The 26048-nt window shown below is 52.8% G+C and overlaps 2 protein-coding genes and 1 pseudogene across 2 annotated transcripts in view; 2 read left to right on the top strand and 1 right to left on the bottom strand.

The window, feature by feature from the left end:
- Positions 1 to 26048, bottom strand: part of LOC137463965 (zinc finger protein 208-like) — a 1270300-nt gene that overhangs the window by 788994 nt on the left and 455258 nt on the right. The window lies entirely within an intron of this gene.
- Positions 1 to 26048, top strand: part of LOC137463966 (zinc finger protein 271-like) — a 1077684-nt gene that overhangs the window by 587936 nt on the left and 463700 nt on the right. The gene's annotated exons all lie outside the window — the stretch shown is intronic.
- Positions 8077 to 8864, top strand: LOC137463970 (olfactory receptor 14C36-like; annotated as a pseudogene).

Raw genomic sequence — 26048 nt, forward strand, 5'->3', positions numbered from 1 at the left:
TCCTGGATTGAAGCTCCCAGCTTGGACTGAAATCTCTGGGAGACTTCCAAGTGTCCTTCTGATGGCACTGGATGCAGGGAGATGCAGCTCCTTCCCTGGCTGCACTGACAGCATTGCCCAGAGCCGGGCACTGGGGACAGCTGTGTCACCCTGAGCCAGCTGTGCACCCTCCCAGAGCCCCCAGTGCCGGGCAGCTGCTCCCAGCCTTGTGCTCTGCAGAGGGAACTGGGCCCGGGGCTGCAGAGCTGCCCCATGGCTCTGCTGCAGCTCTGCCTGCACAGGAGGGGCTGCACACCTTGGAGCCCCGGCCCTGAGGGCAGAGGCTTGGCTGGGGGGACAGGAGGGAGGGGGCTTGTTCAGAGGGAGGGGCTGCACTGGAGGGGATCCTCTGGACATCTCTAAACTCTCCCTGCCACAGCATTTCTGGGTTTTGTTTTCACTCCTTCCCTGATCTTCTCTCTGCTTCCTGGGGATTTTCCTCCTGCAGGTGTTTCCCTGTGCCTGATCTCTCTGTGCCAGCACTCACAGACCCCAAATCTCTGTGCACTCTCCTTGGCCTGACAGAACCCTGCCTGTTTGCAGGGCACTGGCTGGGGGCAGGTTCTGTTTGCAGCTTGGAGAAAGGACAGCTCAGACTGAGCCTGATGGCTCCAGCAGAGGTGATGCTGCTGCTGTCCATGGGCAGAGTGGCTGCAAGCACATTAGGGATCTACTGTGACCCTATTGGTCACTAAAAGTTACAGTTCAGATGTCTCAGGAACTTGTCAAAATTAATAATCAATAATTCATAATAATCCTTTAATATTTATATTTCCATCCCTGCCATTCTCCAATAGTAGGAAACAGAATAAAAAGCCTTTGGTAATTTCCTCATTTTTATCAAAATGCCTGTCTTGGAAACATTCTATGACTGATCAGAACCCCTGAGCATGTCAGAGCATTTCACCTCCCCTGCACCAGAAATACTCAGAGTTGTACTCACAGGGTCTGTGGGCACTGGGATGTTCCAGCTGTAGGAGATCACTCCAGGAGCTGCAGCTGCATTGTCCTGCAGCCAGAGGTTCCTGTGCCAAGGGCTGCCAGGGATTCTGCCCCAGGCACTTCTCAGCACCTTCCCAGCCCTGACTGACGGAAGCTCTCTGTGCCTCTGTGCTGTGCCCGGGCTGGCTGCAGGCAGTGCCCCAGCCCTGCTGGGCTGGGAGAAGAGCTGCTCATCCAGAGAAATGTGCTTTTGAAGCTCTCCTTGGTTACCAGGATCACCCTCTGTGCCAGGAGCCCGGCCCAGCTCAGCAGCACAGACACAGCACAAGGACTTTAATGACCCTCTGGGGCTTTGTGCTCAGGCCCTGAACATCAGGCCCTGAGAGGGAGCTGCAGAAACCTCTCCAGAACTCCAAGTCAGAATCCAACTCCAAAGTTTCTTTGACTTTTAATGGGTCCCACTGAGGGACATGACTGAGAAAGTGTCCCCAGGCCCCAGGCAGAGCAGAGAACTGGAGGCACTGATGACAGGTGGGGACAAAGAGAAGCCAAGTCTTGGTGCCCTGGGGCACAGCAGGGTCTGTGCCACCAAGGGCTGTCAGGAGACACCTTGTCCTGAGGCACTGGGGCCTCCTGGCACAGCCCCAGCCAGGCTGGGCACTGTCAGCCCCTTGTCCTGCCCTCAGCATCCCCCCTAGCCCACATCCCAGTGGCCTCAAGGATCTGCTGGAAGGAGTCCCTGGGGAGCCTTGCTCAGGAATGGCCCTGGGGGCTCCTTCATGCTCCCAGGGACTGCAGGTTTTCCAAAGCACTTTGGCTTTGGCTTTTGCCTTGGAGTCTCTGAGAGCTTTGTGCAGTCATGGCCTCAATTATCTGCTGTAATTAGTCCCTGGAGAGGCTTTGTCAGGAACAACACTCAGTGGGGCTCATTAATGCTTCAAGGTGCTTCAGTTCTTTTCAGGTACTTGGTGTTTCCCATTTGATCCAGACTCTGTGAGAGGTTTGTGCAATCATGGCCCCAGTTATCAGCTTTAACGAGTCCCTTGAGAGCTTTGTGCTGACACTCAGGGGGGCTCATTGATGCTTTGAGATACTCAAGGAGTTTAAGGTACTTTGGGTTGTCCTTTTCACTCTGAGTCTCTGAGAAGTTTTTGTGCAATGCTGGCCTCCATTTCTCTCCTCCAAGGAGTCCATGAGGAGCCTGCGTTGGGGATGGACCACACTGGCACTCACTAATGGCTTGAGAAACTTTGGGTTTTTTCTCTGACTTTGACTCCTAGACAGGTTTGTGCAATCTCCTCTCAGGCCCTGAGGTTCCAGGGCTCAGCTCCAAATGCTCCACGTGGCTCATTAGGATCAAGCAATTCCTGAGAAGCCATGGCTCTGCCTTCATTTCCCTCTGCTCTTATGTAGTTAATTAAGAAGTTTTCCTTTTATAGTTATGGAGAAACATTTCAAAGAGCTTCTAAGAAATATATATTCCTATTTTAAAGAGTGTCTTTATTACTGTTCTCTTTAGAGAAGAGCTGATTGCAGCATTCTGTGATTGATATTGATATAGGGCCTCTCCTAAGGAGGTCTGGCCAGGTCAGAGAAGTTTTACCTTGAGGTCTGACCCAGTGTGGACAACCTTGCCCCACAATCCCCAACCCCATGTGAGAAACAATTTTCACTTTCAATAATTTAAATAGTTTTATTAAGACCTTATCAAAATACAACAGAAGAGTGAATAAAGTAAAGAATACAGCACCAGGAGCAAAGGATTCAGTCACCATGTGCTCATCTACAAAATGGATGTTCTGTCTTTAATACCTCCAGCCCCTCCCAAAATCTTGTCAATCCACTCCTCCTTCGCTGTCCAGTGGTGGAGATCACTTTCTTACAGCTTGATTGGAGCTCAGGCGCTGCCATAGCAACAAGCCAACCCTCCCAAATGCCCTGACTACTGAGGACATCCCATGATAACAATGCAAGGGGTAAGGGAAAGAGAACTATCCACCTACACAACTTCTCTTAACATCTACTTAATATTCACCCCTTAACTGTGAGAGTCAACCATAGGATTACTCATCTTAAACAAACCCCCATGTTATTTTTCTATAAGTCATTATGCTTGAACAATTAAGTAAAATAATTTCTCTCTCTCTTGAATGAGTCATACTAGCATCTGTTGATGTGGGCAAGGACAGTGGGAACAGGAGAAAAATCTCAGGTTTTCCTTAGACACACTTATTTGGAATGGACTGAAGGGCCTAACAGAGGTCCAGGATGGCTTTGACTCCCATCTATCATGCCTATGTGGTTGCTACCCATAATCAGTGTATCTTAGGGGTCCAGAGGCCAGCTCGGTCTCGCCCTCCAGTCCCTGTTGTATTCAAAGACAGTTGGGGAATGACAGTGGTCCGATATGACCTTTTGTCCCTACATTACCATGCCTACAGGGTTGCTACCCGCAGCAGGGCTATGCCATCTTCTTGGTAGTGGACAAAGGAGCCAACCCGGTCTTGCCCTCTATTCCTTGTCTTACTTCTTAAGGATGCTGCCCCATTACCTTTTACGGTCCCTTGTGTACTTCCCCTCAACAGGTGCTGGTAATTCCCGTTCATTAAAACAGGAAGACAGTTGTTGAGCTGGCTGGTGGAAGCTTGACTCTACTTTTTGGGTTTGTTGTCTTTCTGGTTGCCTCTCGGTCTCTGCTTCAGTCAACCTCATTTCCCCTGTCCTGGATATTACTGTCCACTCATTGTGTTTTTCCTACAGGGCCTGTAACTCTGTGGGCATGAGTCCATCTGTTGGCATGAGTCCATCCCCACTCTGCAGTTCACACGGCCGATTTGGTGGTGAGCAGTACCTGAAAGGGACCTTCCCATTGAGGAGTTAAAGGGTGATTCCTCCATGACTTGATCATTACTTGACCCAATCCCAAGAATTAATGTTATGGATTCTGAAATCCAGGGTGGCTGTTTGAGGAATAGCCCCTTTATGTCTTAGCCCTTCTAAGGTTTCTGCTATAGACATAACATATTTCTTGGCATTGGCTTCCCCTTCCTCATAGATGGCAACCCTCTGGGGTGAGGTCAAAAAGGGTAACCCAAATGTCATTTCATAGGGTGAGACCCCCAGATCTGACTGGGGTTGGGTTCTAAATCTTGACAAGGCTAAAGGGAGACATTTTATCTATGACATCTGGGTTTCAGTCATCAGCTTAACTAGAGCTCTTTTAAGAGTTTGATTCATCCTCTCAATGTGACCAGAACTCTGTGGATGCCATGGAGTGTGTAATTCCCATTTACTCCCAGGGTTTGAACGTCTTTTTGCAATATTATAGAGGCAAAATGAGTTCCCTGGTCTGAATCAATCCTGTTCACCCATCCCATATCGGGGAATGATTGATTCTAGAAGTGTTTTACTCACAACATTGGCATTGGCTTTAACCGTGGGTACCGCCTCTACCCAATGAGTCAGGTCACCTACTATCACTAGTAAAAACTTCCACCGTTGTACCTGAGGAAGCTCGGTAAAGTCTACTTGGATGTTTTGAAAGGGCTGTAAGGCTAGTTCTCGCCCTCCCCTGGTGTTTTCCTCATGACCTTCTCATTTACTTGTTGACATACCACAAACATTTCAATTACCTGCTTAGCTATCCCAAAAATTCCTATGCAGCCCCAGTCCCTTAGAAATTGATCACTTAGTGCTTGTGTACCCCAGTGTGTTGTCCCATGTATGCCTTCTAGCATTTTCCTGGCAAGGGGTTTATTCAACATTTGCCTCCCATCTGCTAATCTCCACTTCCCTTTGTTATCTTTCTTGGCTCCTGTTTTGAGGAATTCTTTCTCTTCTGTCTCACTGAATACGGGGACTTCTTCCATTTCTCTCATAGGGGTTAATGCTATCGTTAGTTTTTCTGTCCCTGATTCAACTGCATTCTTAGCATCTAAATCTGCTAAATAGTTCCCCTGTGCTTCTTGAGTCACCCCTTTTTTATGTCTTTTAACATATACTACTGCCACTTCTTCTGGTATTTGTAAGGTTTCTAACACTTCTAAAATAAGTTTTTAGTTCCTTTCCTCTTGAATTTCATAGCCCACGCTCTTCCCAAAGTTTTCCAAAGGTATGCACTACTCCAAAAGCATATTTTGAGTCGGTATATATTGTTTCTCTTTTCTGTGTGAATATTTCCAGAGCTGTGTTCCGACATTTTCCTTTTTCTAGGGCCACTAACTCTTCATCTGCTATAGCCTACCCCAATACCCTGTGCCCTGGATTACCCGTGAAAATCCATCAATGTACAACCATTTTCCACCTTGGAGTGGTTGATCTGTTAGGTCCTCTCTTACTTTAGTTTGATAGTTTATAACTTCTAGGCAATTATATATTAATTCCTCACCAGGTTTTCCATCTGAAAACTGGGCAGGGCTGAGTTGGTTACTCACGACTAGATCTAAACCATTATCTATTAAGATGGCTTCATACTTTAGCACTCGGGAATCTGTGAACCATTTTTCAGCCTTTTAGCTGAGGATACTCCTTACTGAGTGAGTGGTATATATTTTCAATTTACCCCCAGAGGTTAATTTTTTGCTTTCTTCTACAAGTGGGGCGCTCGCTGCCACCGCCTGAATGCAGGTTGGCCACCCCAGCTGACAGGGTCTTGCAGTTTTGATAAATAGACCACTGGTTTCCTGGATCCTCCCCGGTCCTGGGCTAACCCTCCATGTGCTGTCCCTTTTTCTATTTCCACAAACAGATAGAAGGGTTTGTCTAAGGCAGGAAGACTCAGTGCTGCTGAACTGACTAATTTTTGCTTTAAAGCTTCAAAATTTGCTTGTTGTCTTCTTCCCATCTAATCTCTTCTACTAACTTTTCATACAAGAACCTGATGACCTGCGTGTATCCTTCAATCCATAGCCTATGATATCCCAACAGGCCTAAAAACCTTCTGACTTCCCTCTTAGCTTTTGCCCGTGGGAGTGAGGCTATCCCTGCAATTCTCTCAGGGTTCAGCCGCTGGCTCCCTTGAAAAATCACATGTCCTAGGCATTTTACTTCCCTCTCTACAAATTGGAGTTTCCCTTTTGATACTCAAAGTCCTTGGTCCCCCCAAAAATTTACCAGTGCTGTGGTGGATTCTCGAACTTTGAGATACCCTGAGAGGAGCCCAGTGGTCCTTGCTCCCCTGTGCTGACACGTGAGTGTTTGTCTGGTTTCGGGATGGCCCTGGCTGTGTGAGGGGTGCTACGTGGACACGAGACAGCCGGTCCTGTCCCGCTGGGTCCCAGCAGTGCCTCACAGCACTCCTGCATCCACGTCAGGATGCTGGCCAAGAGAGGTCCTGGAAGCTGAGGCAGCTGATTTTAAGCTTGTGCAGGTGCCTACAGGCCAAGGCCAACGGTGTTCCCTCAGGATACAGCAGTCCTGAGGGGTCTCCCTCATTCAAACAAATCGGCAGACAAATGCATTGTCAGCCAAAAGCCCTTTTATTGACCTGGCAGGAGGGCAGGGGTCTGCACCCCACTAAAGTGTTCCTCTGCCACATATAAATTTCAGTGGGTTGATGTAGGCCTTGTATCAAAATCACCATCCATCTTTACACTGCTGAGGTGATTCCACAGGCAGGGGGTTGGAAATACATTGTGTCAGATTCCCATACTTGAAGCTGATGTCCAGGCCCTGGCCAGGAGCGGTCTCGATGCCCCAAAGCAGCACAAAGTCTTCCTCAGGGCTTCCCTGCACAGGGCTGATTCCACACTTGCCCTTAGTTCTTCTGGTAGACTGTGTCTAAAGCTTTTTGTCAGGTCACTCTCATGTCAAGTTAGGCCAGACAGGTTTTTGTTATGCTAACTGGTTCTAAGTACTTAGGCATGTCTGTGCTAATTACTTGTTTACTCATGTGAATTGCTTGTGCTTACTTATGTCAAACCAAGGCCTTGTTCCATCCCCAAAGGTGCCTGAGGCCACCCGCTCCTTGTGGCACCAGTTGCTTTCCTGTGGAATGTTCTCCCTCCCCGAGGGTAAAGAGGGAGCTGCAGAAAGAGCTTGCCAGGCTGCTCTCCATCCTTTCCCAGCACTCCTGCAGGGAACCAGGGCGTCTGCTGGAGGGTGGGAAAGCTGGGACTGGGCAGCAGGCTGGGCTCCACTGGGATCAGCAGCAGCTGGAAATATCTCTGGGCATCTCCATTTTCTGCTGCTGCTCAGAAGAAACAATGAAGTGAGTCGAAAAGTTCTGGCTTCTCTTTCTCCTGGTGGATTTTTTCATTTGATTTGACACTCCAGAGGCAATTTCTGTAATGGCCTCTGTCAGTTGATTCTATTTCAGCAGCAGCAGCAGCAGCAACAGGGCTGTGTTTGAGCACTGCAAATGTGGCCTGTGTGGCTTTAATTCTCCGTGACTTAGTGCTCAGGGACTTGAGAGCATTTCAAGATCTGCCAATCATGATGCCTGTGACAAAAAGTCTGAGTTTCCTGTGACAAAAGCACTCTGGGTAGCACTGACAGAAAAAGCAGAGAGCCAGACCAACGCTTAGTATCCCTCCATTTCCAGCTGCACAGGGAAAGGTAGAAGAATTTAGAGATGCTGACAATGAAACTGAAGTCTTCAAAAAGGCCACTGTATTGTTCAAGCACGTTGGAAGTGGGATCACCCTGAAACAGAGGAAACTGAAATGAGCAAAGGGCTCCTGTGTGGGACCAGCAGGTCTGACTGCACTGGGGCACAGCGAGCCCTGTTTTCCCTATGGGCTCCCCAGTGTTCAGGCTGAGAGCAGTGTCGAAGATGAGGCAGCAGCACAAACCTGACCTCAGCGAAAAAAGGCTGAGCAAAGTCCAGCCAACAAGGAGAAGTATTTTTGGGGGGATTCCTAATAAAAAAACATAGGAATGACACACTGAAATCTTTCCCGTCTTGTCAATATCTTCTTTCAATAGTCCATGATTCCCAGAGTGAAGAAACATCCAACAGCAGCTCCATCAGCCACTTCCTCCTGCTGGCACTGGCAGACACGCGGCAGCTGCAGCTCCTGCACTTCTGCCTCTTCCTGGGCATCTCCCTGGCTGCCCTCCTGGGCAACGGCCTCATCATCAGCGCCGTAGCCTGCGGCCACCACCTGCACACACCCATGTTCTTCTTCCTGCTCAACCTGGCCCTCAGCGACCTGGGCTCCATCTGCACCACTGTCCCCAAAGCCATGCACAATTCCCTCTGGGACACCACCACCATCTCCTACTCAGGATGTGCTGCACAGCTCTTTTTCTTTCTGTTCTTCATCTCAGCAGAGTATTCCCTGCTGACCATCATGTGCTACGACCGCTACGTGTCCATCTGCAAACCCCTGCACTACGGGACCCTCCTGGGCAGCAGAGCTTGTGCCCACATGGCAGCAGCTGCCTGGGCCAGTGGCTTTCTCAATGCACTGCTGCACACGGGCAATACATTTTCCCTGCCCCTGTGCCATGGCAATGCCCTGGGCCAGTTCTTCTGTGAAATCCCCCAGATCCTCAAGATCACACTGCAAACTCAGGGAAGCTGGGCTTATTGTACTAAGTGCTCTTCTATATTTAGGCTGTTTTGTGTTCATTGTTTTCTCCTATGTGCAGATCTTCAGGGCCGTGCTGAGGATCCCCTCTGAGCAGGGACGGCACAAAGCCTTTTCCACCTGCCTCCCTCACCTGGCCGTGGTCTCTCTGTTTGTCAGCACTGCAGTGTTTGCCTACCTTAAGCCCCCTCCATGTCCTCCCCATCCCTGGATCTGGCCCTGTCAGTTCTGTACTCGGTGGTGCCTCCAGCCCTGAACCCCCTCATCTACAGCCTGAGGAACCAGGAGCTCAAGGCTGCAGTGTGGAGACTGATGACTGGATGGTTTCGGGAACATTAAACTGCTGGCCAATTTCTGCAAAACACTTCTAATAAATGTCGTCTTTGATACTTCTTGTTGTTTTCCTTTTGGAGGTTCTTTTTCTTTGTTTTACATATTAATGTTGTCCACAAAGAAACGTCAAGAGCCCCTGTTTGCATTGCACACCGCAGGCGGGAGCACCCCCATGCTGCTGCTGTGGGGACATGAACCTGAGGGAGCACAAATGCCATCAGCCCCGGGGGCCAGGAAGGGCTGGGGGACGCCAGGGAAACCACTCAGCTTTGTCCTGGCCTCTGCAGTCAGCCAAAAAGTTTGTTCCCATCAGCTGGGAGCTTCCTGTCCCACTGCAGATGTTGTTTCTCAGAGCCAGGGCTGCCTGGCAGCCACCCCCAAACTGCCCTGAGCATTTCCTTGCCTTCACCTTTGCTTTCTTTACTCTTCCTCCTACAAATTTATTTCTCTTCCTCACCCCTCTTCCCTCCCCTGCACACAGCCCATCCCTGTTTGCCCTTTCCTGTCTGGCCCCACTCCGCATTCCAGTTCCTGACTTGGCACCATGGGAACGTCCTCTTGGGGAGCAGGATCATCCCACAAGTGCTGCAGGAATTATCTGCAGGCTCCTGCAGTGCCTCGTGCTGCTCCCTTGCCAGAGGCACCCCAGGCCAGGGGGGCACATCTGGGCTGCTGTGTCTGGCTGTGGGGCTGCCTGTTCTGGGCAGTGAGGAGGGGCTGCAGAGGCTCTGCAGGACTGACAGGATGGGCTTTGGGGCTGTGAGGAGGAGCCGAGGGACCTGGGCTGCTGGAGCTTCTGAAGAGGAGGCCCAGGGCTCCTCCTGCAATTGCTCCATGTGTGGTTTCAGAGAATCCCAGAATCAGCAAGGCTGGAAAAGACCTTGGAGATCATCAAGTCCAACCTGTGCCCTGACACCGCCTTGTCTCCCTTGAGCCTCCTCTTCTCCAGGATAAACAACCCCAGCTCCCTCAGCCGCTCCTCACAGGACTTGTGCTCCAGACCCCTCACCAGCCTTGTTGCCCTTCTCTGGACATGCTCCAGCCCCTCCATGTCCTTCCTAAATTGGGGGACCCAGAACTGGACACAGCACTCGAGATGCTGCCCAACTAATGCTGAGCACAGGGGAAGAATCACTGCCCTGGTCCTGCTGGCCACACCATTCCTGATCCAGGCCAGGAGCCATTGGCCTTCTTGGCCACCTGGGCACACTGCTGGCTCATGTCCAGCCTGCTGTCCATCAGTCCCTGCAGGTCCCTTTCTGCCTGGCTGCTGTCCAGCCACTCTGTCCCCAGCCTGTGGCGCTGCAGGGGTTGTTGTCTCCAAAGTGCAGGACCTGGCACATGGACTTGTTAAACCTCACCTTGTTGGATTTGGTTCCTGGATCCAGCCTGTCCAGGGCCCTGTGCAGAGCCCTCCTGCCTTCCAGCAGATCAACACCCCCAGACAACTTGGTGTCACCACGGTTCCATGAGGCCCCAGAGTGTCCCAATGCTGTCCTTGATTCCATGAGGCCTCCCAGTGTCACAATGTCCCTCTGGTGTCACAAAGTCCCTTGGATCCTTGGGCCCAGCAGTGTCACAATGGCACCGTGGTGCCCCAGGGCCCTGCAGTGTCACAATGGATCCTTGGTTCCATGAGGTCTGGCAGTGCAGCAATGCTCTCCTTGGTTCCCGCTGTCTCCCACACCTCCCACTGTCAGGCTATAGAAGGACACCCGGCCGATGAAGGGGAGTGGGAGTGGGTACCTACTCGAGGAGGTAATAATAAAAATCCCTCCCACCCCCCTCTCCCAAGCCAGGTGCCACTTCAGATTAGGTATGATCCCCTGGATCTGGAGAGTCAGCCAGATGGTTTAGAAGAAAATTATCTGTCCAGTGAACCTCCCAGTTATGATTCATCTGTGAGACAGATCAGCACCTCTAACATCAAAAAGGACAGAAGGGTAATCGTGGCAGGTGAGTCCCTCCTGAGGGGAACAGAGGGCCCCATATGTTGACCAGACCCACCCCACAGAGAGGTCTGCTGCCTCCCTGGGGCCCGGGTACGGGTTATCACTGACACACTGCCTGGGCTGATTCAGCCCTCTGATTATTGCCCACTGCTGGTACCCCAGGCTGGCAGTGATGAGACTGAAAAGAGGAGTGTCAGGGCAATTAAAAGGGACTTTAGGGCATTGGGTCAGGTGGTTAATAGGACAGGGGCACAGACAGTCTTTTCCTCAGTCCCTTCCTGAACAAAGGAGTTCAGAAAAGGAGGGAAGCTTCAAAACAGAGATCTCGAAGGCACAGGAAGAGACTCTCCCTGTGTGCCAAAAGACGAGTCGACGAGACAAACCTCCAGTCTGGATGGGCAAGGAGGTTTTGAAGGAACTTAGCAATAAAAGTAGGATGTATCATCTTTGGAAGGAGGGCCAGGTCTCTCAGGAAGTATTTAAGGGGCTTGCAAGAGCATGAAGGGAAGAAATTAGGGAAGCCAAAGCTCAGTTTGAACTTAAAATGGCAGCTTTTCTAAAGGATAAAAAAAAATGTTTTTACAAATATATCAATGGTAAAAGGAAGGGTAAGACCAACCTTTGTTCTTTATTAGATGTGGAAGGGAATTTAATAGCTGCAGATCAGGAGAAGGCAGAGGTGCTTAACGCCATTTTTTGCTTCAGGTTTTTAGTGAGAAGACGATTTGCCTTCAGGACAACTGTCCTCCTGGGCTGGTTGATGGTGTCAGGGAGCAGAGTGGACCACTGTTATCCAAGAGGAGGCAGTCAGAGAACTGCTGAGCTGCTTGGATGTTCATAAATCTTTGGGACGAGAAGGGATCCACCCCAGGGTGATGAGGGAGCTGGCAGATGAGCTTGCGAAGCCGCTCTCCATCATTTACCAGCAGTCCTGGCTCACTGGTGAGGTCCCAGATGACTGGAAGCTGCCCAATGTGACACCCATTCACAGCAAGGGTGGGAAGGAGGATCCTGGTAATTCCAGCCCAGTCAGCCTGACCTCAGTACCCGGTAAGGTCATGGAACAGTTCACACTGAGTGCCATCACACAGCACTTCCAGGATGGCCAGGGTGTCAGACCCAGCCAGCAGGGGTTCAGGAGGGCTAGGTCGTGTTTGACCAACCGGGTTTCCTTCTATGACCAGGTGACCCTCCTGGTGGATGCAGGAAAGGCTGTGGATGTGTCTATTTGGACTCCAGCAAGGCCTTTGGCACTGTCTCCCACAGCACACTCCTGGAAAAGCTGCAGCCCACGGCTGGGACAGGAGCACTCTGTGCTGGGTTCAGAACTGGCTGGATGGCCGGCCCAGAGAGTGGTGGTGAGCGGTGCTGCATCCAGCTGGGGACAGTCACCAGTGCTGTCCCTCAGGGCTCTGTGCTGGGCCAGCTCTGTTCAATGTTTTTATTGACCACATGGATGAGGGGATTGAGGCTTTCATTAGTAAATCTGCAGATGACACTAAGGTAGAATCGTGTGTCCATCTGTTGGAAGGTAGGAGGGCTCTGCAGGGACACCTGGAATTGCTGGATGGATGGGCAGAGTCCAGGAAGATGAAGTTCAATAGGTCCAAGTGCCCAGTGCTGCATTTTGGCCACAATAACCCCCTGCACTGCTCTAGGCTGGGGACGGTGTGGCTGGACAGTGCCCAGGCAGAAAGGGACCTGGGGGCACTGGTCGACAGCAGGCTGGACATGAGCCAGCAGTGTGCCCAGGTGGCCAAGAAGGCCAATGGCTCCTGGCCTGGATCAGGAATGGTGTGGCCAGCAGGAGCAGGGAGGTCATTCTTCCCCTGTAGTTGGCTCTAGTGTGCTTGGCATTCTTCCCCTGTAGTGAAACCGTACCTCTAATGCTGTGTCCAGTTCTGGGCTTCCCAATTTAGGAGGGACATGGAGGGGCTGGAGCGTGTCCAGAGAAGGGCAACAAGGCTGGTGAGGGGCTTGGAACAGAAGTCCTGTGAGGAATAGCTGAGGGAGATGGGGTTGTTTCGCTTGGAGAAGACTCAGAGGTGACCTTATCACTCTCCACAGCTTCCTGAAAGGTGGTTGCAGCCAGGTGGGGGTCGGTCTCTCTCCTCACAGCAACTGACAGGACCAGGGGACAGTGTCTTAAGCTGCACCAAGGGAAATTTAGGTTGGATATTAAGAAGAAAGATTTAATGGAAAGGGTGATAAAGTACTGGAATTGTCTGTCCAGGGAGGTGGTGGAGTCACCATCATGGGATGTGTTTAAAAAAAGACTGGATGTGGCACTCAGTGCCATGGTTTAGCTGAGGTGGGGTTAGGGCATGGGTTGGACTTGATGATCTTAAAGGTCTCTTCCAACCCAGCAATTCTGTGATTCTGTGACATCACAGACCAGGTTGTGACATCATATAGTTGGCTGTGACATCCCTGGTTTATTATGTGACATCACAGAGCAGGCTGTGACATCAGAGCATGCCTGTATGACATCCCAGAGCAGAGCAAGCTGTGAGGTCAAAGAGTGTGCTGTGACATTATAGGGTGGCTGTGTTCCATCACTGAAGGTGTTGTGACATCACAGGGTGGGTCTCTGAGCCCACAGAGGTGCTGTGTGACATGTTAAGTGAGTTCTGCCACCACAGAGCAGGCTGTGACATCACAGAGTAGGCTGTGACGTCATCGAGGAGGTTGTGATGTAACAAAGTTGGCTGTGACATTACAGGCTGGCTGTGTGACATCACAGAACGGGCTGTGAGGCCACAGAGAAGACTCTGCCGTCATAGAAAAGGGCTCTGTGACATCACAGAGCAGCTGTGTGATGCCACAGAGAAGGCTGAGACAATACAGAGTGGGTTGTGACATCACAGAGCTGACTGTGAAATCACAGAGCAGGCTGTGACATCACAGCATGGCTGCATAACATCACAAAGGTGGCTGTGCCATCATAGAGCTGGCTCTGACATCACAGGCTGGGCTGTGACATCACAGGGCAGATTTTGTGATATCACAGAGCAGACTGGTACCTCAAAGAGCAGGCTGTGACCTCACAGGACACCTGTATGAAATCACAGGTGGCCTGATACATCTCAGAGTGGGCTGTGTGACATCACAGGGGCTGTGTGACATCACAGGGGTTCTGTGACATCACAGGGGTGTGTGTGACATCACAGGGGCTGTGTGAAGTCACTGGGGAGGTCACTCCACCCCTGCCCCCCCTCCCAGTTCCCCCAGAGAAGTCCAACACTGCTCGTGCACAGCGGGGTCCCCTGTCCCTCCGCGTCCCCCCACCCCCAGCGCCGCAGCCTCCCCCAGAGGATGTTCCACGAGATCGACCCCAGAGCCTGACACGGGGATGGGAGCTGGGGCTGTGGGGGTTGGGACAGGGGGACAGGGACCCCCCGGCAGCGTCCCCGTGTCCCCCAGGGCCAGAGCCTGGGCCAGGGCTCCTTCACCCTGTTACCAACGAGGGCTTGAGAGCACTGAAAAAATCCCCAGCAAGGGATCAGCAAAAACCAGATTTAATATTAAGTGACAGCACCACAAAGTTCCTTGGCAAGAGTCACTCTGCTCCTGGAGCCGTTGTGATGGTTGGTGCCATGGAAACCTGCCCTGGTCCCTTGCTCAGGGCTGGTGTCACTGCCCAGAGCCAGAGGGGATCCCTTGCTGGGGGCTTGTGCCATGGCCACCTGCTCTGTGCCGCGCTGGCCGGTCAGGCGCCGCGGAACCAGCAGCAAACGCCAGGGCCAGGGCCAAAGGCCAGGTCAGCCAGACAGAAAGGGGCAGTGCTGGGCACTGTTTCCATGGCAGCCCTCACTGGGGGTGACACCTGGGTCACCTGTCCTGGCAGTTGCCATGGAAACCCGGCTCATTGGAAATACAAGGGTGGACAAAGGTTTTAGTAGGGCCTGGCACAATGGGACAAAGGGGGGCGGTTTTAAACTAAAGGAAGGGAGGTTCAGATAAGAACAGATAAGGAGGAAATGTTTGATGATGAGGGTGGTGATACACCAGGACAGGTTCCCAGGGAGGTGGTCAGTGCCCCATCCCTGGAAACATTCAAGTCCAGCTGGGACAGGGCTCTGAACAACCTGATCTGGTGAAAGATGTCCCTGCTCATGGCGGGGTTTGGATGAGATGAGCACTGCAGAGCTCTTCCCACCCAAACCATTCCAGGACTGCAGGGGCAGAAGGGGCTGCTCAGTGCACTCCATCCACTGCCTTGACTCCTCATGGTCTCTGCTGGACCCCACATCCCACAGCCAAACCCAGCCCCTTCTCTGCCTTTCCTCCCCCTGCCCCAGGGGCTGGAACAGCCAGGGGGGCACAGGTGACCTTTGGGCTTTGCAGGGCTCAGGCACAAGGGCCGTGGCAGAGTCAGGGCTGAGGTCACACTCTGTGGGCTGGGGCAGAGCCCAGCCAGAAATGAGCCCTGAGGCAGCAGCTCTGCAGTGCTGGCCACCAGGCCGGCTTGCCAAGGGAGGCTTCTGGCCATGCCCTGCAAGCAGCTGCTGCTGCCAAGGCGCCTTTGGTGCCTCAGGCTCTCCCTGGCACAGCTCCCAGCACGGCATTCTGCCCTTGTGCCCGAGGCCTTCCCTGTGCTGGGGCTGGCCTGGGGCTTTTCCTGCAGCGGGACCTGCCCTGCTCCTGGCACAGTCCACCAAGTCATTCCCTGCATTTCTCCTTTTCAAATTCCTTCCATCACCTACTCTCAGAGGTCCAGCCTGTTCTGGTGCTTATCATGAACTGACTGTGCTCTTGATTTATACCAGCTCTGGAGATGTAGAATCACCCAAACTGAACACAGAAACAAACTCCCTCTGTCCCATTTTCATGTTCTAGATCACTTTCCAGGTGTCCATGGAGATGTGGGAATGATTATCACACAGCTCTCCATTTCTGGCTGCGGGCTCTGGAGATTCCTTCTCTGCATTCAGTCAGGCTTGTATTCCCTAACAAGTCCTGGTTCCACCTCCTGTTTCCCAAGGCTGGAACAGTCACAATGAAAACCTCACCAATGGCACAACTCCCCAGCTCACCAGGAAAAGAAAGGACAAGCTGTCAAGTTCTCCAAACCTTTGTCCTGCTCTGCTGCAAGACTCCTGCTGCACACCCGCTGGGGAAAGCCAAGAGAAGCTGCAGGTGGTGGCACATCTTGTGACAGGAGCTCAACCTGGCTCTCCAGGAAAGGTTCTTGAGAAGAGCAAACAGGACTGTGGAGAAGATTCCTGGAAAACTGAAACAGCTTTCCAGAAGTGAAATGAAAATTGAAAGAAACAGTCCAAGATGTTTTCCTCTATTTATTTCTCTGCTCCCTTTTTCCATCTTGCACTACTTCTCCATCCCATTAATTCCAATCTCACCTCTAAGATCAATGACTTAGCAAGTTCTAGACACTCTAAAGTACCATGACCTACACAGTTTGCCTTCCAGTTTTTGCTGGAAAGCAACGCTGGAGCCATAAGTGCAGGGCCAGGACCAGGGAATCCTTCAGCCAAGGAATGTGCCCCGATAGGGTTTGATCCTCAGCTTGGACAATGCACGGCAGCGACCGAGGAGATACCTCTGCCCCCGTGCAGGAGTCCAGACTCTGGGTCTGGGCTGAACACGGCAAAGTTCCCGTGTTTGGACAGGCTCAGGGGCTGCCCCCGGGGAGCGGGGGGCTGGGCGTGGGGGTGAGCGGGCAACGGACAAACGGACACGGGGACAAACGGCCCCGGAGCTTCAGTTGCAGCAGCAGCAGCAGCGGCGGCAGCAGTAGCAGCAGCGGCAGCTAAAGCAGAGACTCCCTCTTGATTCTCCTCTCCCTCTCCCGCTGTCCCGCACCGTCTCCCGCTCTCCCTTTCCCGCTGTTCCCTCCTCTCCCAGTCTCTCTCTCTCCCCATTCCCGGCCGGGCCATGCCCCCGGCCCGCCCCCGGCTCTGGGCGGGGCTGCCCCATCCCCGCCCCCGGCCGTCCCGCCGGGGTCTCGCCTCCGCCCGGCTCTGGCCGTGCTGGCGGTGGCGCTTCTGGGCGGGCATCGGTGCCTGGGGCTGGGGCGGCATCGCCTCCCTCTGGCTCCGCCTGGCCCGAGCCTGGCCCCGGCCCCGGCTCCTCCCGGGCCCCGCGGAGGACACACACGGCGCGGCCGCTGCCGCCGCCTCCGCTGCGGCTTCCCCGGCCCGAGCTCCGCCGCTCGGCAGCGCGGCCGCCGCCCCCGAGCCGCCGCTGTCCCACTGCCGGGAGCGAACGCCTGGGGAGGGCCGGCCCGGGGCGGTCGGGGGGCGCTCGGGGGCCGCTCCTGGCCCCGGGCCGAGCGCTGACAGCCGCGTCCCGCCCGCAGGGAAGGCGCAGCAGGGCCTGCAGGAGCGGTACCGGCTGGGATCGCTGCTGGGCAGCGGCGGCTTCGGCAGCGTCTTCGCGGCCACGCGGCTCTCGGACGGCGCCCCGGTGAGCGGCGGGGCCGGCGGCGGGGCAGAAGGAGGAGGAAGGGGAGGAGGAGGAGGAGGAGGGGGAGGAGGAGGAGGAGGGATAGGAGAAGGAGGGGGAGGAGGAGGAGGAGGGATGGAAGGAAAAGGAGAGGGGGGGGGAAGGGGAAGGGGGGGGAGAAGGAGGAGGAGGAGGATGGGGCTGGGGCTGAGGCTGGGCATGGCGGGCGGCGAGATCACCCCTGGAGATCGTGCTGCTGGCCAAGGTGTCCACTGGCTTCCCCGGTGTCGTCCAGCTGCTGGAGTGGCTTGAACTCCCCAAATACATCTTGATCGTGCTGGAACGCCCAAAGCGGTCTCAGGACCTGCATCATTTCATTCGGGCACGGGGGTTCCTGTCCGAGGCGGTGGCGCGGGATCTGTTCCGCCAGGTGCTGGAGGCCGTGCAGCACTGCACCAGCTGTGGGGTCCTGCACAGGGACATCAAACCAGGGAACATCCTGGTTGACCTGGCCACCGGGCAGGCCAAATTGATTGACTTTGGCTGTGGCACCTACCTGCAAGACACAGCCTACACTCGCTTTGCAGGTGAGCCCATGCAGGGGTGTGCTCTCGGTCCTGGCATCTCATGGCCCAACATCTCACAGCCCAAGCTGGGTGTGGCAGCGGGGATTCTCCCTTTTGCTGTCCTTCATGGCACTGAGATTTCAGCTGAGTTGCGTTTGTGCAGGGCTGGGTGGGGAGCCAGCTTCAAGCCCTGCTGGAAGCCTTTGCCTACCACTCTGGGCAGGACTGAGGCTGGGGCTGGGGCAGCCAGCCCAACAAAAACACGGGTGGGTGGGGGTAGCAGAGAGGGGGGCCGTAACCTGTGTCCCAGCCGGTTTGGTGTGCAGGTGACAAAGGGCTTGGACTGCTCCACTCACCTGGTTTGTTTTGGATTCATGATGTTTTTTGGGCAGTGCAGGCAGGGAGGATGAAGGCATGGTTTTCCCAAGACTGGGTGGGTTTTGCCTCCTCATGGTCGGGCCTTGCCAGGACTTCTGCTGCCCTCTTCCAACCCCAGTGGCTTCTTTTCCAACCCCGAGTCTGTACACAAGTCCCAGGTGCTGGCGAGAGGGCAGCGGTCACCCCGTGTGCCACTGGGGCAGCCCCCACACACCCAGGGATGCTGGGGCCAGGCTCTGGGAGCAGCAGCATCCCCCTGATGAACCCCATCTGTATTCCACAGGAACACCGTCATACAGCCCCCCGGAATGGATCCACTTTGGATTTTACTACGGCAAGCCAGCTACCATCTGGTCCCTGGGCATCCTGCTGCACCAGATGGTCTGCGGGGAGCACCCTTTCAGGAGGAGCCAGAACATCAGCTGGGACCATCAGCTCTCGCTGCCACGACGGCTCTCTCAAGGTGGATCCTCATCTCTGGCCACGGGGGCAATGCCAGTGCTGGGAGACAGCAGCAGCTCGTGAGCATCCCGCTCTGGCAGCTGCTGAGGAGGTGGCACATGTCCTGCTCTCCTGCTCTCCTCCAAAACAGGGAATTGATGGGGAAGTTTAGGCCCAGCTCTGAGCACATCCAGCATGGCCTGGGCACGGGAATAGTGGGGCAAAGCCAACAGGAGCCTTCTCCAGCTGACCGGCGGGTTCTGGTTTCTCTGCCCAGAGTGCCAAGATGTGATCAGGCGGTGTTTATCCATGCTGCACTCGGACAGGCCCTCGTTAGAAGAGCTGTTCTGTGATCCCTGGCTGCAGGATATTGATCGGCCCTAGAAGAAGGGAGAGAGCCACAGGCACACTTTGATGCAAGGCCTTGGTAAGTTACAGCTCCACACATGCCTTGGCAATCAGAAGCAAAGGAACCCAGACATTTTGTCCTGCCTGTGTCACTGCCCAGGGGTCATCAGATGGGGACACGCAGCCCTTGTGCTGGAGCTGAGCTGCTCTGCCCAGCACTGGTGGCTGCCATCTGAGCTGGTTTTGCTTGTCCTGGTTCCCTGACAGCTCTGGGCCCTGCGCAGAACCCAGACAGCCTGGGCTCACCTCCGGGAAGGAGAAGGAGGCCCTGGAGAAGCTGTACCAGGTGGGGCTGCTGCTGCTGGGGACAGCGAGGACGACATCAAGGATGACAACCTCTTCCTCCACCTGGTCACCGGCAGCTGAGGATGATGGACTTCGATTCTGGCACCTTCTCCAAAGCCAGGCTCCACAGGAAATTTGCAGGTGAGTCCACACGCAGGGGGATGCTCCCAGATTTGGGCATTGCACAGTCTGGCCAGGAACCAAAGGTTCCCCCTTTGCTGGGGCGGATGCAGCTGATCCTTCAGTCGGCTGCCAGGCTGCTTTTGGCAGGGCTGGAGGGATGGGCTGGGGTGGTGATGAAATGGGAGTGGGCTCCTGGCCCTGCCAACAGCCCCAGCACCCACCGTGCCCCGGGCTGGGGCTGGGGCAGCCAGCCTAACACAAACAAACCCCCATGGTGGGAGCAGAGGTGGGACTCCAGAACCTGTGCAGGGGCTGCTTTGCTTTGCAGGCAAGGAAGGGCTTGGGCTGCTCCACTGCCCCTGTTTGCTTTGGGATCACCGTTATTTTGGGGGGCAGTGCAGGGGGGAAGGGAGAAAGCCTGGGCTTCCCTCACCTGTGGGTGGGTTTTTCCCTAGCATGCAGGGGTTGGGCCTTCCTCAAGTCCCTGAGAGTAATATGATTTTTGACCTTTTTTCTTGTTCCCCTTTTTGTCTGTAATCCATTTTTAAAATTTTGTTGTGTGCTTTTCTAGAGGAAGCATTCTAGCTGGGGTCCAGTCTGGATCAGGAAGTGCTTGGGAGCAGCTGTGGTGTGGATGGGCCGTGCCCTTGGAGAAGGCTGAGGACATGGTTTGGAACCAGCTTTTCTTCCAGTGGGGGATGGCGTCAGGTGGGTCCCGTCTGCTTGGCATGGTGGGATCAGAGCTTTGGGGAGATGGCAGCGAGCACAGGAGCATCCTGCTCTGGGCAGCTGCTGAGGGCTGGATGTGCCGTGGCCGGCTGCAGGCTGGGCACATGTCCTGCCCTCCTGCTCTGCTCCCAAAGGCAGCAGGGATGGGCAGCTCTGGGCACAGCTCTGGGCACGGCCAGCATGGCCTGGGCACCGCGGGCAGCTGGGACAAGGGGACAGGAGCCTTCAGCTGACGGGCGCTTTCTGGTTTCTCTCCTTGCAGCCGGGCTCTGCGGGTGCTGAGGCTGCTCTGGGCTCTGCCAGGGCTCTGCTGGAGCTCAGCACCGGGCCGCAATCAGCCAAAGAAGAAATGGGGTGACCTGCAGCACAGACCTGCTGGAGCATTTCAGCAACACAGCTCAAGTGTGCAGAGTGTACACCTCCCAGGGAAAACATGACACCACCCCAAAATAAACTTTTTCAATAGCTTCTGAAATGAAATCAATCTGGGATGACCCCAAATGACATTTTGCAGCTTGCTCAAGCTGTAGCTCAGCCCTTCTCTGAACTGTTCTCTCCCCCACCTGCCTTTTACTTCCCAACTGCTCTCTCTTGTCCCCCAGTGAGTTTCTAGCCCATGGCAGTCTCCATCACACTGTTGCATTCCTTGGTGCCCCTCACCATGAGGAAGGCCGAGCCCCAGGCTTAGGGACTCATTCTGTCACAGGCTGAGGAGCAGCAATGTCTCAGAGGTCCAGTGGGATTTTAGTGTCATTCAGAGCTGCTCTCCAGCCCTCAGCTCTCCTCACTGCTGAGTTCCCACTCCCTTTTCCTCATCCTTGCAGCAGGATGAGCTCTGTGAATCCCCTTGAGCCTCCCCACTCTTCCCAGCCCACGCACCCACCTCAGTTAGGCTGAAGCTGCAGCTTCTCTGTCTCCTCTGGCACACCAGTCCAGTCCCCTGTGCGGGGAGCCCCAGCCCCAGAGCGCAGCACTCAGCAGTGCACTCCAGGCTGGAGCAGCTGCCCTGCAGCCCTGGCTTCGCTGTTTGTGGCAAGGGGATGCTCCCTGTTTGCAGCTGTCCCTGCAGGATGGCCCCAGGGCAGAGCCCAGCCAGGCTCCCACTGCAGCCCCTGAAGCCTGGGGCAGACAGTGGTTCCAGAGCTGAGGTTCACGGGGAGCACCCAGAGCTGTGGCTTGCAGTCAGTGTTGGCAAATATTGTGTTCTCATCTCCTGCAGCCTGTGGGGAAAGCCACCTGTGCTGCCAGGCCTGTGTGTGCCAGGCCAGTGTGTGCCAGGGGCTCTTGGATGTCTCTGTACCCATGGACAGAAGGCTCTGTGTGTGCCAGGGGCTCTTGGATGTCTCTGTACCCATGGACAGAAGGCTCTGTGTGTGCCAGGGGCTCTTGGATGTCTCTGTACCCATGGACAGAAGGCTCTGTGTGTGCCAGGGGCTCTTGGATGTCTCTGTATCCATGGACAGAAGGCTCTGTGTGTGCCAGGGGCTCTTGGATGTCTCTGTACCCATGGACAGAAGGCTCTGTGTGTGCCAGGTGCTCTTGGATGTCTCTGTACCCATGGACAGAAGGCCCTGTCTGTGCCAGGGTTTCCATAATGTCTAAGTACCCATGGGTATGGAATAGCATGGACACTGAAAGTGTCAGTCCCGTTGCTTGCACGCTCCTTCCTTTGTATACAAGACGCATCCATGCACACCCCCATGTACAGATACATTAAAACGTCAGGGAGGGACAGAGATTTCCCACAGAGCTCTAACTTGGGCATAACTCACCTTTTAGCCAGTGGCCAGGGGATTTTTTTCCCAGCTTTGTGTGAGAAGGTGTCCAGGAGCTGAAGGAGCAGCATTTAGAAGCAGTTTCAGGATTTCTAGGCAGGAAGTGGATCTGACAACCATCCACGTAACTCGCCGTATTCATCAGGATGTGCTGCTGGTTCTTTGGGAATATGGCCCAATGGAGACATGAGCCTTGGAAAAATCCCAGCTCTCTGTGGGTTTGTGCAAAGGGGGAGCAGCAGAAACACTTTGTGTCTGCTTTGGGGACACAAGGCCCAAGGAGCTGCGTGGCAGAGGGTGACCTGGGCTGGTGGCAGGTGAAGTCCTGGTTCATGACATCCCAGAGTGGCACAGGACAAAGCTCCAAGCCCTCCCAACCCCACTGATGAAGTCTTTGTGATGCTGCACATCCTATAGGAAAAGCTGCTGTCACACAATACACTGGGATTTGTAAGTTTCATTTTCAATACTTTAGGTCCAAGTTTCAAACTGCAATATTTTTGTACTCAAGACACAGTCGTGCACAATTCATCTCTCATCCTCTTATTGCTTCAACTCCAATTAAAAAAAAAAATCTTAATATTGGAAACAAAACCAAAAGTCTTTAAAATGGATGCTGATGTCAGTCCGTAAGATGGATCCAGGCATGAGAACATGCACAAAGTATATGAGTTCTCCCTTTAAAAAGATCAGTTACCTCTTAATCCAAAGTTTAAGAAGATTTCACTACACATTTGTTTCTTTTTTTTCTCTTTAATATTTTTCTCGTTTTTTTTTTCTTTTTTCTTTTTCTTTTTAAGAAGATAACACATTCTGAAAAAGAAATGTTCAGCAAAATGAGATATATTTCTGATAAATAATGAAAATATTTACTCCTCTGTTTGCTTTTCTCTGGATATCCCGATGTAAAAAATCTAGCAGATATGAGCAGAGGTGTAAAGTGTTTGCTTTGGACTAAGCTGGAGTTCAGCACTGCTGACATCCTGCTCCAGCCAAGAGTTGCAGAATTCTTTTGCACATCTCGAGCCATGTGTTTGCAGGCACAGCACCTGCAGAGCTGACACACCAGTGCACGTGAATAACTCTGTTACTCCCTCACAGAATTTGGGCTCTGCCCCAGAACGAGGTGCTCCAGCCCTTGGCTCCTGGTTCCCGTGGGGAGCAGCTCCCTTCCCTCTGGCTGAGCTGCTCAGGCAGAGCCCGGCAGCTCCTGGCCCTGCAGGGCTGAGGCTTTTCCCCGTGGTTGGGCACAGACGGATGGAGCAGCACTGCTGGACACGGGCACACAGAGGGACCAGCAGCAGCTGCCTTTGGCCACCTGAGGCTCCAAGGCCCAAACTCTGAGCAGACAGGGCTGGAAGAGACTCGCAGGCTCCCTGCTGGCTCTGCTGCCCCACTTGTGCCCACCTGGGAGCCCCCAGTGCCAGCAGGGACTTGAGATGGCAGCCCTGGGCTCCTGGAGCTTGTGCAAGGAACGGAGCTGGGGACTCCCTGTCCATGGGGAGCTTCCAGATGGAAAAGGCTGCTGTGCCCAGGCAGCTCCAAGGGCAGAGAAAGGAGGGTCTCGACCCCTGGATCCGTGCCAGTCCCACAGTCCTGGGCAGCAGCCACCGAGCCCTGGGGGAGCAGAGGGCACAGCAAGAGGGACAAAAGCAGGCAAGGTCAGAGACTGAAGAGAGCCAGACCCGGCAGCAGGAGCAGCTGCTCCATTGCACTCTTGGAGAAAGCTCTTGGCTGGTTCAAAGCGCTGAAAGGCGTGCAGGGCAGAGAGGAGGCCACCCCAAACACTGCTCCTGTTTCCACAGCCTCCCCTCTCCGTGTCCCAGAAGGAATTGGATGGACTGCGTTCTTCTCCCCGAGTCATCCGGTTCAGTACGAGCAGCTGAGCACCAGGAGCTGAAGGAGCTGAAGCCTCAGGCCACAAGAGCTGGGCCTGAGGAGACTTTGTGAGCAAATGAATGCTGCAAACATGGACCTGGCTGAATGCAGCAGATGGAATAATGGAATTGTTATGTGTATTTTAGATAATTCGTGCTTGTGAGAAATAGATGTATGAAAAATGTTATATTGATAAGAAATATTCTGTAAGTTTTTTTAAGCACCCCAACAAGGACGGGTAGGTTGCTTCACAGTATTTCAAACCCGCAGCTGGCAGCAGGGAGAAAAGGACCTAATTTGCAAACGAATGGACGTGGCCGGCTCGGAGATGGGTGCTTTTCAGCACTGGTGGGTTCCTTTGTCTCCCTGGTGCTACACTGCAGCTCCTGGCATGTAGATGTTAGCAAAAAGGATTCTCTTTGAGGAAAGATCTAATACTCAGATCATTTGGCATTCATCATTTTTCAAGTGTCTTATGTTACATTTTACATATTTGTCGTGGTTTGACATGGAAGTGAATTTTTTCAGGAAGTTGGGTCAAACCAATCAGTGGTCAGGTTTGGATATTGGCACACTATTTTGAATTCTTCTGATGAAAAGCACCTACTTGGCTGCAGGCTCTTTACTGCCAAGCTCTCAGCAGGGTGGCTGGCTGGAGGTTTGCTTTGTCCCTCATCAGCTTCAAGGAGAAACCATCTCACCACCACAATGACTGCTCAATGTCCCAGTGCAGAATTTTTAAAACACCGGGCTTCTGTTCCCCTCCTATTCTCCAGCATTAGCCAAGGTATTTCAGAATGTTTGTACTGATTTGCTGAATCCCTCTGGACATTTAGAAAGTAAAACATTACTGAACTGCTTTGCTGGCTGCTTTTGTTTTATTGGTAGCTGCACATTTGAGCTGGTAAAACGGTTTGCTGTTGCTATTCCAAAATGTGTTCACTAACCTACCATGCTATTCTATATGCTAATCTTTTTGTTTCTCTCTTCATTCTCTTTCCCTCACGCATCTCCATTCTCGTCTTTTTCTCATTTTATGAGCCAATTCCCTTTCTCTAATTCCCTTTTTCTGCGTCAAATCCCATATATAACAAAGTGTCAGAGATTTTACTCTGCAAGTTGTTGTATGTAATAAACTTCTGTATATCTTATCCAGCTGAACACAATGGCACCACTTACACGCCCTAAGTGACATGTACATGTTTGGAACGCCCAACGAGAAACACGCTGTAAGTAGATGAGAGTGAGATAACCAGAACCATCAGGGAGATACATCTGAATACCGAACTCCAGGAGCATGATCAATCGGACGGGTTCTGTTCAACTTGCCACAGTGAAAGAACCCCACATGAATAGGTGCAGCCCAGAAAAGAAGAAAGAGACTTTGCCTCAGCAAGAAAAACCATATATAAAACACTTGGACAGAACAGTCGGGGTGAACATAGGGGACCCTGTGCTGTAGTGGTCAAACCTGTGTCTCACCCAGCGCCGATCCCGGGCTCGGCACTGACCTTTTTTTGATAGTGGCTTTTCGTTGTTATTCTCTAAATTTATATTTGGACAATTTAATAAATTTTCTTTAATTAATAAATTGGAGCATTCATTTATAACGATCTTGAATCCATCTATAACATACTAAAAATCCTAAAGCTTAAATTTCTTACCCATGTGACATACTAAACTCCTCTCTACAATCTCTACAATCTATTTCACACTTTTGTGGTTTCTAGTTTACCTTGAGGCTTTGGAAGTTTTCTCCATGAATGAGGGTCAAAGTCAGTGCTCCCCTGGGGGTCAGGACACCCCAGAGCAGACAGAGAAATCCTCCCGGTGTCCTGGGTTTCCACATCATCCCTTCCTCCTTTATTCATTATACACAATTCACAAAGTTCTATTGTGACATTTGGGTCTTGGCCAGTCCTTTTCTGTAGGGTATTCAGTGTCACAGTGAGCAGCCAAAGGTGACATATTAGCATTGTCAGCCTTATTTCACATTATCAATTTTTAATTCTATCTAAAAAAAATGTATAATCATGTTCTATTTTTATATAACTGTTATTAATGATGATAATAATAATATTATATTTCACTTGCACAAATGAACCTGAGCTCAAGTTTTAACCTTCCTCTGTCCCTCCATGTGGGAGCATTCCAAAAGCAATTCTTCCTTCTGTTGGTGCTGTTTCCAATGTGCCATTTACAAACTTCACCCACATATTCCCAAACCCACAATTCTTTTCCTTCTTCCACATGCAATTTTTG

This window comes from Anomalospiza imberbis, chromosome 33 (genome assembly GCF_031753505.1).
Source record: "Anomalospiza imberbis isolate Cuckoo-Finch-1a 21T00152 chromosome 33, ASM3175350v1, whole genome shotgun sequence".
Lineage (NCBI taxonomy): Eukaryota > Metazoa > Chordata > Aves > Passeriformes > Viduidae > Anomalospiza > Anomalospiza imberbis.